This window comes from Protopterus annectens, chromosome 2.part0 (assembly GCF_019279795.1).
Source record: "Protopterus annectens isolate FY-2018-M chromosome 2.part0, PAN1.0, whole genome shotgun sequence".
Taxonomy (NCBI): Eukaryota; Metazoa; Chordata; order Ceratodontiformes; family Protopteridae; genus Protopterus; species Protopterus annectens.
The window spans coordinates 745,385,628-745,402,229 of NC_056728.1; the positions used below are offsets into that span (position 1 = coordinate 745,385,628).

Genomic DNA, 16,602 nt, shown 5'->3' on the forward strand with positions numbered 1-16,602 from the left:
CTACTGACTTAGAGAGTATGACAGGTATGCTCAGCCTATTTGTTTGGACAGGTTGATTCTCTGGCTATGTCTGGGGTTAGCTATTACAAACGAGATCTGGGTAGCTAGCGCTAGGCATCATGGGATAATGGGTAGCCTCGAGCCAGTAAACGGCTCTCGAGCTATAGAAGATGGCCGAGTTGGAGCCGAGGAGCGGCTCCGATCCCAACCAGCAAGAAAGAATGCGAGATGAAGACAACTAACATGGAATGTTATGGTAGGTACATAACTTCTTTTTCAGTGGATCCTAGTGACTCTGGTCTGTTCACCAACCTTTGTCCACCCAAATCAAAATAACTCAGGCAAGCAAAAATTCCCTCCTGTGGTGTATTTACTCCAGTCAGATAAAGCAAGATCATACCTTTATTCTCTCTCCGCTCAAAGCCATAGTTACCATAGAAGCTTCTCAAATTGGGTGGGGCAGTTCTTGGGAAAGACAGTCCAAGGCACATGGTACCCAGAAGAGACCAATGTGCATATCAGTGTCTTAGAAATGGGAGTTGTCCTCCTAGTGTTGCAGGCCATCCAAGACTGTCTCCCTTCTGGGACTGTTGTGATTCAGACAGTCAGTCAGTGGTCTGGTACATCAGCAAACGTGGAACCAAATCTTTCCCTCTGTGTCAAGAAGCTTTGAAAGTATGGCAGTGGGCATTGTCATCTAATCATTTTCTGATAGCAACTCACATTTCGGGGAAATCCAACGTGATGGCAGACAAGTTAAGCAGGTCCATTCTGATGCTTCATGAGTGGTCACCCAACATGAAAGTGGCAGAAAAGATATTCTTTTGATGGGGCCAACCTTGCTGCAACCTCTTTGCATCTCCCCTCAACGATAAGTGGAGCAGGTTTTTTTTGTCCTAATCCTCCTACCGGGGGAGTTACCGAGAGATACTGTTCTTCATGATTGGTCCCCCAGTATCTGTAATCCCCAAATTCCTTCAGAAAATGTCTCTTATTGAAGAGCATACTTATCCTTAGTGCTTTTTATTGGCCTTGTCAGATTTGGTTCCCCTTTTTTCTGGCTTCATCTCCTTCACCCACTATGGATTCTGGATTCAATTCCAGACCTCCTGTCTCACCAGACAGATTTGATATTCCCAGACATTTTAGGCCTAAAACTGATGGCATGGCTTCTATAATTCCATTAATAGCTAGACAGCCCGGTCTCTCTCCTGTCAGTCACATTCTTTTCCCATCCCACAAAGCTTCCCCTAGGAAATTTTGCAGAAGTAAATGGAAAAGATTTGGGCACAGCAAAATGACTTTGATCCCTTTTCTGTGCCAGTACCTAAAGTTCTTGAATGTTTAGCTGCAATTTTTAATGAAAGTGTTAGTTCTTTAACTATTAAAGTACAACTTTCTGCCATTTCCAATTTTCACATCTGAGTAAATGATTTGTCTTTAGCTTATGCCAAACTTTGTAAGCCCTTTATAAGGGGAACCTTTCTTCCTAGACCCACTTTTATCCCCCCATCCCCAGTGGGATCTGAATTTGATTTTGCAATCTTTGACCCAGTTTCCATTTGAACCTTCAGCCAAATGTGAACTAAAAAATGTAACCTGTAAGACTGGCTTTTTAGTGGCCATTACCTCTGCTACAAGAGTCTCAGGAGTTCAAGCCATGTCTTCTAAGCCTCATTTGTTTTTTCATAAGGATAACGTAACTTTACAAACCAACCCATCCTTCCTAAGGTGGTGTCCGAATCCAGTATCAATCAAACTATAAACATTCCAGTTTCTTTCCAAATTTCACAAAGGAGAGTATTTGTTGCACCTATTAGATGTACACAGACAGTTACGTTTTTATCTAAATAGGACAAAAATGTTCAGGAAATCAGACAAATCATTTGTCTCCTTTTTGGATTCAAAATCGGGTAAATCAGTTACTAAAGTGACCTTGGCCAAGTGGTTAATGGATTATATTTCCTTTGTTTATAATAAATTGGGTTTGTATTTGCCTAAACTACCAAAGGCTCATTCCACCAGGTGAATGGCATCTTCTTTTGTATTTTTATCCCGATCTTCCTTGGATGATATTTGTACAGCTGCAACTTGGGCTAATCCACATACCTTTATTGTTTATTACAAATTGGATCTGGTCTCTAGGGGAAGAGCAGCCTTCGGCTCAATGGTGCTCTGGAATAGCATTCTTTAGAGTCCTGTTGGGATCTAGGTAGCTGGGGGCTCTGTCCCATTTGTTGAGGAGTGAATGAAAATGATAACATCACAACGTACTCCCCATCACATTCTATCTGTGTTGTCCATTTTCACTCTTACTCAACTCCCTATGGTGGGGGACTAGTGAGTTATGGGTAAGAAAGGAGCTTGAGAGCTTTCAGTGTTCAAAAAAGCGTCCGACTCGAAACCAAACCCATTTGTTGAGGAAAAATGAAAATGGACAACTCAGATGGAACGTTATGGTGAGTACGTAACTTTTTTGGGGGGTAATATCCTGCTATTTTTCAAAAACTTTTCCCACCCTAGAAGTTTAGTCAGCACCCTGCTTCCAGTACAAGGATGTAGGTTTTCTAAAATATGCATTGGCCTGTGATGCCATCAAATCTTTTTTGGCATGCAGTTGCATTCATATCTTAACAACACATGTAGTCATGTGCTAAATTCAGTACCTAATAGGGGATCTCCTTTTATTTGTTGCATGAATATTGATGGCTACAAATGACTGATGAAGATTCTAGTGCAGAAGAAACTGTTTGTTTTAAAAGTTAATAACTGCTTGAGCTGTATTAAATAAGTACCTCATAAAGTATTGCAGAATGCTTCTTTATTGCTTTGGATTTAGCATGTTATGCTCTTTCCTCATTATGTATCATCTACCCCAAAGACAGACCACCACTGCTAACATTCATTCCAGGATTTCACTGCCAAAAAAGCCGTGTGTCTGTTTAGGCCTGCTCAGGCATTGCCCAAGATCTCTTGACCAAAGGGAGGGAGGAAGACTTCTACCCTAGCATGTTTCTGCTCTCAAAGAACAAGCTTTCCTGGAGACCAGTTCTAGATTTATCTTTTTTGGCTTGTTTGTGAAAGTACCAACATTCAGAATGTTGACCCTTCAAAATCTTTTACCAGTCATTTCTCTTCTGAGTTTTATGGTAACATTAGACATGAATGCTTATCACATTCCCTTAGCCCCAGGCTTCAGAAAGTTTCTCATTTTGAGTCTGGGTCAAACTGTCAAGTTTTTGCATTAACTCGTACGTTAGCTACAGCTTCTAGGCCTAACTTTCTGCTGTCCAGAGTTTCCCAGAATGTCCAGATTTTTGTCTCATGTTCTTGGTCTTTTTCTCGTAAAATTTGTGGGTTTCTTGAAAATCGCTGAATATTTAAGTCAATAAGTAAGTGACATACATTTCAAATTTAGAGTTCATGTCCTTAGAAAATGCATGCTGACAAACATCCTGTTATTCTAGCAACTTCTTAAGTTTATAAGAGCAATATTTAAAATATGTCCCTATTTTTGGGTCTTTGACCCTCTAAATGTTTTAGGCTTTGTCCAGATTTCTTGCACTAAGAGTTTGAGAAGTATGCTTTGAGGGTGTTTACAAATGTCTAGCTCCAGAGATGGCTCATTGCACATTTTTCCTTACTTAGAATTGTTTATGTTTTCAGAGTCTTTTGCCAGATGTAGGGAGCCCTTACAATGGCTCTTCACTCCTTACAAATCTAGGTTTCCAGATAAATGCTCAAAAATGCTCCTTAACTGCATCATCCAGGATTATGCTTTTAAACTACCTTCTAAGTATGTCTCTTCAAAGGTATTCCTACAACAAGAAAAGGCAAATTCTTATCTGTAAATCTTCCTAATCTTTTCCAATCAGTCTGAGACTGCAGCCAGAAAATATCTCAGGATTTCAGGGTTCATGGCTTCTATGATTTTCATGTTTAGTTTTGCCAGGTCATACATGAGAAATATTCAATGTTTTTTTTAAAGGAAAACAAAAACTTATGCACCCAGCATTCGTATCCTCTGAGATTTTCAAATTCCAATTTTTTGTTCTCCATTTCTGTGTTACTATCCTATGGCCTGTTTATTCCTTTGGCAAGAGGTATTAGCTATTTCACCATGTCTGCCTGTGGATCTTTCTCTTCATTTCAGACTTTGCTTACGCTGTTCTACAAAGAGGTTTTTCTGGTGATTTGTAAGGTCACCTATTATTCAAGTGACACTTAATTGGGTTATTAACGTATTGCTGGGAAGTTATTTCTGTCTGTGTTTGAACCAGCTGTTTTTGGTTCATTTTTTTTTTTTTTTTTTTTTGGTAGACTAACTGGTTTACTAAAGAGTGTCTGCATTGCAACAGTTCATGTTAGGTTAACCTTTTTGTTTTTCATACATATAAGGTTAGCTGTAAAAAAATTCCCCCCATATATGCCCTTACTACCTGTAGTGTGTACTTTGAATCGACCCATCTATCTCACTAATTTCTTTCTATATTTGAATGACAGGGAGAACAGGTTCTGTATACTCTGGTCATACTTTTGTAACTTTGGTTTTATCTTGTCAATGCCAAGACCTTTATTTAGGAAAGCTAAACAGCTCGGAATTCCTAGTATGGGACTGAAAAAGTATTCAGAAAGCACCAACAATTCCAAGTGGTTGTACCTTATTGTATCTTTTCTTGTTTTTCTCACCATGGTAAAACTATTCCTGGCAGGGTTAAGGTGTGTTTTAACAGAGCCGTGTTATCTTTAATAATAATAATATATATATATATATATAGATATATATATATATATATATATATAGATATATATATATATATTGGTGGACTCTAGAAACATTCTAGAGGCATCTACGTGATCTTTGTATATAATTTTACAAAGCATTACATACTGGATTTCTTTTCCAGGTCTAGGACTGGCTTTACTTTGACCATTCTCCAGATTGGTTTGCTGTTTAGTACTGAAGGAATTTCAAATAACTACAGATACCAAACTTGTATTACTTTGGTCTGTTATCACTAGTCTTTTTTAGTCAATGGAATATTCTCAACGGTACAAAAGAACACTAGAGGAAGTGGATGATGGAACACAAAAGTAGAGTTTGAGTGGGATAGTGATGTGTGGATAAAACAGTAACTTAAGACAGCTAATGGCAATAGGTGCTAGTTGTATGAATTGCAGTTCAAATTTTTGTATTTTTCGTACTGGAATGTCTGAGGTGTTTCTGGAGTGGGGTCCCTTTATTGATATTTTTATTATTTATTGGCAGTCTAACACATATGGGTTCATTTTATAATATATGGTTTGATGTTCCTTACTTTCCTATGTGAATAATGAGACTGCATATGTGTCTTAAACAACTCAGTAATGCTGAGTTGTGCTTGAAAACAAGGTTTTGCCTAGTTTGCTTATCCTTTCAACAAATTAGTTAAAAAAAATACTTACTGTTATCTCATTTATGGTGCGGCAACATTTCAGCTTCATGTAACTGGATGTAGTTTTAGTATGTTTTAATCTTAAAATGGGAACTGACTAACTTTCAATTATTTGTTTGTTTTTTTTACAGGAAGCCATCAGATTAATTTGGAGGTCAGAACTAGGTGTCTTTTCAGTGAACATATTCCTCTAACCAAATTACAGAAATGCCTTTCTGGGCCAGAAGAGGCTTGTTTTTTACTGATATTGGTGTTACGATTTATTTAACTGAGAGGAATCTAGTGAGGCTGATCCCATCAGCTAGAGCCACTTCAAAATTCCCCATTAAAGATGTTCAGATATGGTAAGGGCAATAAAGTTTGACCTTTTCTGTTCCATGAATATATGTTCTTTGCCTTTCATTTGCAATATTTAGAAGCAGTTTGCTTTTTTTTTCTTGTTTGTTGTAATATTTCGCTAGTTAACACTGAACCATTATAGTACCATTTACAGAAGTCAGCTGGAATAGTTCTTCAATGTACATTCTAATAATGATACATCTGATGTCCTTTTCATTCTTCTTCACTGCGGAGTTATAAATCAGATTCTCGGATCCGACTCTGCCTCATTTTTCTGACGTGGATCCTAGTCTTGAGCTCTTCCCTCTACCCTTAATGCCCTACACACTCTGTAGCTTCCTCAGATCTCATTTGCAAAGTAGCTGGTATGATGCGGTTCCTGGTCTCGTTTCTTGGGTGACAATAAGTCTGTGTTTTTTTTTTTTTTTTTTTTATTATTATTTGTAGTTGCTAGTTACAAGGGTTGCTGTGTTGTTGAAGTGTGGTTATTTAGTGTGCAGTTAGTGTTATAGTTGAACTTGTATTATAGTTAAACTTTTTCCTCCTGTATCATGTTGGTTAAGCCTATAGTATTCATGCGCTGCTCGGAATCTGGGCATATGATTCACCATTCCAATATGCATAGTAAATGTGTTTATTGTTAAGGGTCAGATCACCTGCGGTCATATTGTCATATTTGTGAGGGATTCGACCCCTGAGCCTTTAGCAGACTGCAGGAACAAACTTACTCTAAAAGGTCTGTTGCCTGCTTTGTCCTCATCGTCGGGGTCTCAGACCCCCTCAACTAGCCTTATTGGGTCTTCGGTGCTGAGAAAATGCTCCCATAAGACTTTGAGAGCTTTTCTGGAGCCTCTGGCTAAGACTGCTAAGAATTCAAATCCAAATTTGGTGGATCCGAACCCACTTCTGCCCCTTCAGATCCAAAGTGTTGTTCGGATCCGACAAGCACGGCTGATGTGATTGCCTGTCCTAGGCCAACACCTTCTACCTCGGATTCAAAGACCTCAGATCTAAGTGTTACGACCCAAACCTCAGAGTTTGCCATCAAGACATTTTCCCGAACACTGCCCTAGATACTGCCCCAAACCCCTTCCAGACACTCTAGACCTACTTCGGTTGCTTCCTGTAGGTCCTCCAGGAGTCTTGTCGGATGTTGATATGGACAGAATGATGTGGATGTTTCTCAAAACTCAAATTCAGATAGGGGTATTGTCAGCTCCGTTCCCAGTCAGATCAATGAGTATTCCTGCTGCTTTGATCCAGTGTCCTTCTCCGATCTGGCCAGCGACTTAGGAGTCCCAGGATTCCAGAGAGAGTTTGCTTAGGATACGAGGAAGCTTCCCTCATCTCTGGCTACCCTGACTAGCTCTGCTCTGAGATCGTCAGATCAAAGTTAGTCTATGATCCGAGAGACTGGCATCAGATTTAGTGGGAAGGGTGCAGTTCTGACTTTTTCGTACCCGTCCCTTTCTTTCAGCACTCCGTCCCTCAACAACACTGATCTGATCCCATCTGGAGACCATGGATCCTGGGTGATTCCTGTCCATGCTTCTTCAACTACCTCGGCTTCAAGGAAGAGATTGGGGAAAGAGCTTTCTCTGCTCATAGAAATCTGACCTGTTTTGCCTCCGATCCTCCCTGTCATCCTAGCACTGAATCCATCATCCCTGTCCAGGGTCAGCTTGCCTCGAGATTCTTCCTCTGGAGGAAGACTCCTCTATTCCGATACCTCCCCTGAACACTCCACAGAGGAGGTTCCTCAGAAGAAAATGTGAAAAAGGATGTACGTTCACTACCCTATGGAGTCACTGACAGAAGACACTGTCTTTGAGGGAGAAGGATCCTCAAGATCACTACCTGATATCTCCTTTGGAGACATCTTGGAGATCCTTAGGCAGAAAGGTGGCTAGTCAACCCACCCTTCTCCTCCTGAAGAGTCTGTGTTCTTGGATACTTTTGGGGTGGGCTTGTCTACGTCTTGGGTGAGTCCCGAATGATGGACAGATTTGGTAAGTGCATTTATGCCTCGTATATGTTTGCGCTGTGTACTTAGCACATTTCACTTGTTTTCAGAGAGATTTGGTCAAGGAGCTGTCCAACTCTCTTGCAGAGACCATGTCAGATGAGAACTTCAAGAAAGTATGTTCCCAGCTGGCTACTCTGGCTTCTATGTCTAACTTTCCCATGAGACTCGTCTCCCATTCAGTGGAGGGTATCTCAAAGGCAGCCAGCTCAGTGTGTGGGTTTGTCAGAATAGAAATCATTTGGTGGATACACAGATAGCCTTAATTCCAGGATGTCCTTCAAGAATGCAACTGCAGTCATAACATGTGGGTTGTCCTGCCTCAGGCAGCCCTCGGTCGGGCGGATTCCAAAGTCTGGGTCCGACGTCGGCTGATGTCGCATTTCTCTCCGACTTCAGTGCGGCTGGAGTATATAAGCATCAGCCGACGCCATTTTCTTCAGTCTTTCTTGCTGCGCGGTGCCCGAAGCAGAAGCAGTTCGCAAGTGCCGGTCGGTCAGCTCCTGTATTCTACGATACCAAAGTCATCGAAAAAGCTAAGTACCCCATTAGGGACCTTTTCTTGCCTCAGCTGATGTCAGAAATTACTGAAAAAGTTAACAATTGTCTTTTTTGTGGTAAACAAATACCTCATAAGGATTTCCACTCTTACTGCCTCCCTTGCCTGGGCCCAGACCACGACGTCTCGGCCTGTGTAGCCTGTGCTCGCTTCAACAAGCGCACTCTCAGGTGCCAGGTGGAGTTCGCTGAAGAGTTTTTCGGTGATAAATTTGCTTATACCATGCCGTCGGATCTTCCGACATCGCAAACTCCCAAAAAATGAAAAGACCGGGACCGACATCCTCGGCCCGCGTCTACTACCGACTCCACGCCAAAACCTAACGCGAGTGCTCCGGTTCCCTCTGAGATGGTCTCTCCACCGCTCCGAACCGAAGACACCGCATTACCGACGACTCCGATTCCAGACATTACTCCGACGCCAGTTATAGATTTTCCTCCGGATACCGAAACCGAGGAAATGCCCAAGACCATTGCTGTAGACAAGGTCACTCCTGCACGTGGAGCTGCCAGGCCTCCTATGGCCATGTCTATTAAGGCCTACACTAGGGCTAAGGCAGCCAGCAAAACAAAGCATATTACTCCTAGAGCCTTACCTCAGCCGACTCCGGAGACACAAATTATGTCCATGGCTGCTGATTTAATTTCCATGATTAGAGGTTCGCAGACCCATCCTGAGAGAGCATCCCAGCCTCCTCCTGATAAAAGGCCCTGGGTTGAACCCTCTGACCCTACTCCTTCAGATGAAGACTCTGAGGGCTCTGTCCACTCTGATAGCCAGGAAGAGCTCTTCCAGACCTATGAGGACTCAGATGCAGAAGATTCCATACCTTCGGCCTCCCCTCCTGAGGATATTTCCTTTGGGGAAGTTCTGCACACCATGAGGGAGCATTTCAAGTGGCAGGGCCAGGAATATTCTGATTCCAGGAAACGCCTTAGGACTTTCCTTAAGAAGCCTCAGCACAGGCCCTTAGCTATTCCTCCTGTACTTGATGTTCTGGATGATTTGTATTCTGATTCTAGTGCTACCCCTGATACTCTCCCTCCTGCACCAGCCAAGCCAGACAGGTATTACAGGGTCCCAGAAACTCATTCCCATTTATTCAGGGCCCATACTGTTGATTTGGAAACTATTTCACAGGGGCCTAAAGGAGTTTCAGCCTCCACCTCAAAAAATCCTTTGCCCTCCAACAGGGAAGCAAGGTCATTAGAGAGATGGGGTAAAAAGGTTTACACTTCCACTACCTTATCTATGAGAGCTTTAAATTGCCTTTTTCATATGTTCCAGTATCAGGATTATCTCTTAGAAGATTTACAAAAAACACTAGCTTCTCCTGATCCTTTAGACAGGAAGACTTTGCAGGAAGCTGTACATAACACTCAGCAAGTAAGCAATCACTTCCTGCAGTGTGGATATGATGCACTGGAAGCTTCATGTAGGGCAGCTATGACAGGGGCAGTGATGCGAAGACATGCTTGGTTAAAAGATCAATCTCTACCAGATCATGTAAAAGCAAAACTTCTGCATGCACCTTTGGAAAAGAACAAGCTTTTTGGTGCAAATGCTAAGGATGTGCTAAAGACCATCGAAGAAAAAGCAAAATCAGTTCAAACTGTAAAGGATTTCCTCCAGGTTCAACCCCCCAGATTCAGTAGGAATTGGCCTTCAAAAAACTGGTCCTTTCCTAATCCAGAAAAGTTTCAAAGGGGTAAGAACAGACGTGGCCGAGGAAGAGGCCAATACAGAGGCCCTTACAGGGGATGTCAATGGCAGCCAGGAAACCAAAGAGGTGACACAGGGGTTTCTCCTGCCCAACAACCACAATCTCAATGACTTTCCTCTACTACCGCCTACCAGGGAACAACTAGAAGCTCCCTTGGGCGAGAAATTATCTCTGTTTGCAGAAAACTGGCACAGACTGACAAAGGACAAATGGATTTTGGACATTATAGACCGAGGGTACAGGTTTCATTTCCATACCTTACCAAGAAAACAAGGCATGCCAAATCTACCACAACATCAAAGGGCAGAGGCTATCAAGCAAATCTCTCTGCTAACTCAAATGAAAGCAATAGAAAGAGTTCCACAACAAGAACAAGAACAGGGGTTTTACTCAAGACTGTTCCTTGTTCCAAGAAAAGAAACTCAATGGAGACCAATACTGGACTTGTCCGCATTAAACACCTTTCTCATAGTACCAAAGTTCAAAATGCTGACTCTACAGCAACTCCTTCCCATGCTGGGCAAGGAGTTGTGGCTGATTACTCTGGACCTCAAGGAGGCATACCTGCATGTCCCTATCAGACACAGTTGCAGAAGATACCTCAGATTTCTTGCAGGGCCAGAGCATTATCAATTCTCAGCATTGCCATTTGGCTTATCTACTGCGCCCAGAGTGTTTACAAAATGCCTGGCTTCAGTAATTGCTTATTGCAGGCTCCAGGGTATACAAATTTACCCGTACCTGGACGACTGCCTCATACAAGCGGACGACAAATTGATGTTGACAAAAAATCTGGAATATGTCATTCGATTACTTCAAGCTCTGGGATACACAGTCAACTTCCAAAAGTCAAGACTGCAGCCATCCCAGCAAATCTTCTTAGGAGCCAAACTAGACACAGCCTCTCAAATGGCTTACCTGATAGAAGACAAGCAAGAGAAGTTAACTCAATACTTCAAAGGTTTAGCAAAACTCACCCAGATGACTGCAAGGAGATTCCTACAGGCCCTGGGTTACATGGCATCCTGCATTCTACTGGTTCCATTAGCAAAACTACACATGAGAAAGCTTCAATGGTACCTAAAAAGCGTTTGGTCTCAGCACAGCAACAACTTGGAGACAATCATACCACTCATTCCATGCTTACAAAAGGAATTCCAATGGTGGGCTTCGGTGAGCCAGGAAAACACAGGTTTGTCATTCAAAAAACCACAGATAACACAGACCATGACTACAGACGCCTCAGACCTCAGATGGGGGGGCGCACATGGAAGGCAGGTGTATACAAGGACAATGGTCTCCAAAGGAAACACATCTGCATATAAATCAAAAAGAAATGCTGGCAGTAATGCATGCTATCGAGGCTTTTCAAAACCAACTCCAGCAAGGTCACTTAATGATACAGACAGACAACACCACTGTGATGTGGTACATAAACAAGCAGGGGGGCACTCACTCTTACCCCCTTTGCAGACTGACAATGCAGCTTTGGGAGAAATCACTGAGTCTAAACATCCAGTTGCAATCACAGTTTGTTCCAGGAAAAGACAATGTGTTGGCGGACAGCCTAAGCAGGAATTTCACAGATCCACACGAGTGGAGGTTGCATCCGAAGGCTTTCAGACAACTCACTTCGACATGGGGCAAGCCAGAAGTGGACCTATTTGCCTCTCACCTCAATCATCTACTACCAAAATTTTGCACAAGGACATACCATCCAAAGGCTTGGAAAATAGATGCTCTTTCATTCAACTGGAACTCCCTAGCAATCTATGCATTCCCACCTCTGCCACTGATGACCTCAGTATTATTAAAGATCAAAGCGGAGAAGCCCAAGGGAGTCATAATAGCTCCGGATTGGCCAAGACAACACTGGTACCCACTACTACGGAGCATATGTCACACCAGGAGGTGGGCCCTCCCTCAGTGGCCTCTACTTTTGACTCAGCACAGTTTCGAAACACTGCATCCAAACCTTCAGACTCTGCAGCTAACAGCCTGGGAGATCCCATAAATAAATTCAACTTACCTCTCTCCAAGGAAGTTCAGCGGATACTAACAGAGGCTCGAAGACCGTCCACCAGAAAGGTCTACTTAGCAAAGTGGAAAAGATTCAGCAATTGGAATACCAGCAAAGGGCATGATGCATCATTACTGAACATCCCACTTATCTTGGAATATTTGGCAGATATGTTACAGAGTGGCCTCTCATATTCTTCAATAAAAATACATGCATCTGCTATTTCAGCTAGATACAACACCGATCCTCCTGTTTTTTCTCACCCCTTACTAAGACAATTCCTCAGGGGAATCAAGAACATTAAGCCACCAAGAAAGGCCCCAGTGCCAGCCTGGGACCTCAATTTTGTCTTAGAAAAACTGACTCTACTTCCTTCTGAGCCAGCAGCTTCAGTTGACTTGCAATTTCTCTCATGGAAAACAGCCTTCTTGTTGACAATTACCTCAGCAAGAAGGGTTTCGGAACTACAGGCCCTAATGGCAATACCACCCTTTATTATTTTCCACAGAGACAGGGTTTCATTAAGGACCAACCCTACCTTTATGCCAAAGGTGGTATCTAGGGTTTCTCTAAATCAAGCTATTCATCTGCCTGCCTTCTTCCCCAATCCTGAGAATAAGGGGGAAAGGCTGTTACATACCTTGGACATTCATAGACAACTTCGATACTACCTGGACAGAACCAAGGCCAGTAGGAAGTCTGAACAGCTTTTTGTAGCTTACGCCCCTGCAGTCCAAGGAAAAGCAATTTCAAAACAGACTATTTCTAAATGGATTGGACATTGCATCAGATTCTGTTATTCCTTTCATGGAAAGACTGTTCCAGCCTATGTCAGACCACATTCCACCAGAGCTACAGCCACCTCTACAGCATTTTTAAGAGGGGTGCCTACAAAGGACATTCTAGAAGCTGCTATATGGAGCTCCGTGCATGCATTCTCAAAACACTACAGTCTCCCCCTATATTCCAGATCCAGAGCAGGCTTTGCTTCAGCAGTCCTGCAGGGTTTGATTGCCACACCATCTCTTTCCTAGAGCATACGTCCTCCCCCAGCTAAGCTATGGTATTCTACCCACATGTTATGACTGCAGTTGCATTCTTGAAGGGCATAGTACAGTTTTGTACCTACCATAAATGTAGATGTCCGAGAGACATGCAACTGCAGTCGGGTCCCCCCCCCCCCTCCATACCCCTCTATGCTTAGGGTCCACTCCTATCCCCCTCACTCTTAGCTGGGGATATCTGTTATGGTGTATTTGTTTTATTGCTCATGTATTTGTTTGGAATCCTGTTTTTGTCTTCCAATTTGATTACAGCCTTCCTTGGAGGGCACCTGGCATCTGGGGCAAGAAACACTGAAGAAAATGGCGTCGGCTGATGCTTATATACTCCAGCCGCTCTGACGTCGGAGAGAAATGCGACATCAGCCGACGTCGGACCCAGACTTTGGAATCCGGCCAACCGAGGGCTGCCTGAGGCAGGACAACCCACATGTTATGACTGCAGTTGCATGTCTCTCGGTCATCTACATTTATGGTAGGTACAAAACTGTACTTTTTCCCTTCCCTCTCCCTGTTCTAAAGCTGTCCGTCACCACAGATGCCATAGAGTTTGCTTGTGGAGCAGTTTCAGAAGGGTTAAAAATGCAGGGTTTGTGGGACACCAAGGACAGAAGCAAGCCCTGAAATATCAAGGTGATGCTTGCCCTGATCATTGCATTCAACACACTAAATTGTCTTTTTGGTCCATGGGACCCCTTCAAGTTTTTACAAGCAATACCATAGTCATCTGGAACCTCAACAAACAGTGTGGAGCCAGGTCATACTCTTTGCAGACTAGCCAGGCTAGCTTGGGATGTAGGATGTTCTTCGTGTTTCACTGTTGCAGTCATTACATTTTGGTAATCCTGCTGACAGGTTGCCCTCAGTCGGCCTGAATTCTAAAGTCTTGGGTCCTGCGTCGGCTGTCGTTGCCCCTTCCCTGACGTCAGGTTGTCAGGGGTATAAAAGAAGCAGCCGACGCCATTTTCTTTAGTCTTTCTTGCCACGCGGTGCCCAAAGCAGAAGCAGTTTTCAAGTGCTGGTCGGCCGACTCCTGAGATTTTCGAGTTCGAATTTCAGATCTGAAGTCTTCTATAAAGCTAAGTACCCCGTTGGGGAAACTTTTTTCTTGCTCCAGAACCTATGTCAGAAAAAGTTAATAATTGTATTTCTTGTGGGAAGCAAATACCTCATAAGGTCTTTCATTCTTACTGTATTCCTTGCCTAGGCCCTGATCATAACTTTCTGGGTTGTCGGTTTTGTGCTAGATTTAACCAATGCACTATTAAGCGCCGGTATGATTTTGCTTTAAGTTACTTTGGATGCAGGTTTAGTTATCCAGAAATGTCGTCGGGAAACCATCCGACTACCGGAGTTCACAAAAAACACAAAGAAAAAGAAAGACAGCCGAGGCCCAAAATCATCGACGAAGCTTCTCATAAGCCAGTCGCCAGTTCTCATTGAGGCGCTTTCGCAGCCCCTGACGACCGCTACTTTAGAGTTGCAGGCCGCTACCGACTCCCATGTGGAGTCGGCCATGCTGCTGGAAACTCAAGGTATTGGAGCCTCGGACACTAATCCTTCAGATGGGTCCAGAGCCGCTGAGCAGACACTGGCTTCTGTGGGTGTATTTAGACCCAAACAGCTGTACATTAAACCAGTTTCAAAGGCAAAGAAACAAACTCAATAGCCACATGGACAGGCCTCCATGCCCAAAAAACAGATGCTCAAAATGGCCGATGACTTGATTACCTTGATCAGGGGGTTCCCATCCCCCTCCTGATAAGAGGTCTAGGCAAGAGACTGACTATGAATCTTCAGATCGGGTTTCCATTTCTTCTGATTCCTCTTCTGATCAGGAATATTCCTTTCCCCCCTATGAGGATTCTGATGCTGAAGAATCCATACCTTCAGCTTCTCCTCCTGAGGACTATTCTTTTGGGGAAACCTTACATATCATGAGGGAGCATTTCCACTGGGAGAGTTAAGATTTTTCAGAATCTAAAAAGAGGCTCAGGGATTTCCTGTTACTACCTCAGCACAAGCCACTAGCCATCCCTCCTGTGTTAGACATTGTAGATGATGTGTTTTCGGAGTCTAGTCTTACCCCTGACTCCTTACCTCCAGCTCCTGTTAAGCCTGACAGATATTCCAGGGATCCTAACTCACATAAATTCCTTTTTAAAAACCATGCTGCAGACCCAGAAACTATTTCTCAGGGTCCCAAGGGAGTTGAGGCTTCCGCTGCAAAAAACCCTACCCCTTCTGACAGGGATTCTAGGGCACTGGATAGATGGGGAAAAAGGTTTACACATCTGCTACCTTGGATATAAGGGCCTTAAACTGTCAGTTTCATATGCTCAAATATCAGCAACATGTCATGGCATTGCTTAAACAGAAAATGTTGTTAAACTCTGAATGTGCAGAAAACAAGGAAATGCAGGATATATTGCATGCAGCTGAACAAGTTGGAAAGCATACTTTGCAATGTGGTTTTGATTCTTTAGAGGCCTCCTGCAGGGCCACAGTTACAGGTTCTGTAATTAGAAGGTATGCTTGGTTAAAGGAACAAAATCTACCTGATCATGTTAAAGTTAAATTATTAGATGCACCTTTACAGCATGATACTTTGTTTGGTGTTAAGGCAGAAGAGGTGTTAAAGAAAATGGAGGACAAGGCTAAATCTATGCAAACTGTCAAAGATTTCTTACAAGTACAGCCACCTAGGTTTAGTAGACGCTGGCCAACAAAGAACTAGTCCTTTCCTGTGTCAGACAGACCTCAAAGGGGCAGACCCAGACGCCCTAGAGGCAGATCCCAGGTGCATGGTTCATACAGGTCAAAGCAATGGGGTGATTCTACCTCCAAAAGTGGGGAAGACAAATCACAACCTTACAGGAAACAGACCCAATGACTTCCCCCTGCCTGCACCAAGCAGTTATTTCCTGGCAGCACCCTTAGGGGGAAAATTAGCACTTTTTTTCTCAAAATTGGCACATTATAACCCAGGACAAGTGGATTCTAAATATCATGTCACAAGGCTACAAGTTCCATTTCCATACCCTGCCAAAGGCAAACGGCTGGCCAGATCTGCCAAAAAATCAATGGGCAGAGGCACAAAAACAAGTCTCATCCCTCATGGACATGAGGGCCATTCAACTAGTGCAAGAGCGGGGACAAAGATTTTACTCAAGGCTGTTCTTGGTAGCCAGAAAGAACAAGGCCTGGAGGTCAATACTGGACCTATCGATTCTGAACACATTTCTGGATATACCAAAATTCAAAATGTTGACTTTGCAGCAGCTTCTGCCCATGCTGGGCAAGAACGCTTGGCTTGTAACTTTAGACCTAAAAGAGGCATACCTGCATGTCCCGATCAGACAAATATGCAAAAGATACTTCAGATTCAAGGCTAGATCAATGCATTACCAATTCTCTGTACTGCCCTTTGGCTTATCTACTG

General features: G+C 43.1%; 1 protein-coding gene across 1 annotated transcript in view; it reads left to right on the plus strand.

Annotated features, from left to right (window-relative positions):
- The window catches only part of KIAA1958 (KIAA1958 ortholog), a 1,025,890-nt gene that overhangs the window by 80,116 nt on the left and 929,172 nt on the right, over positions 1-16,602 (plus strand). Inside the window, exon 2 of the mRNA XM_044061067.1 lies at positions 5,567-5,779. The gene's annotated coding sequence lies outside the window, so the exon portion shown is untranslated. The remainder of the gene's footprint in view (positions 1-5,566; positions 5,780-16,602) is intronic.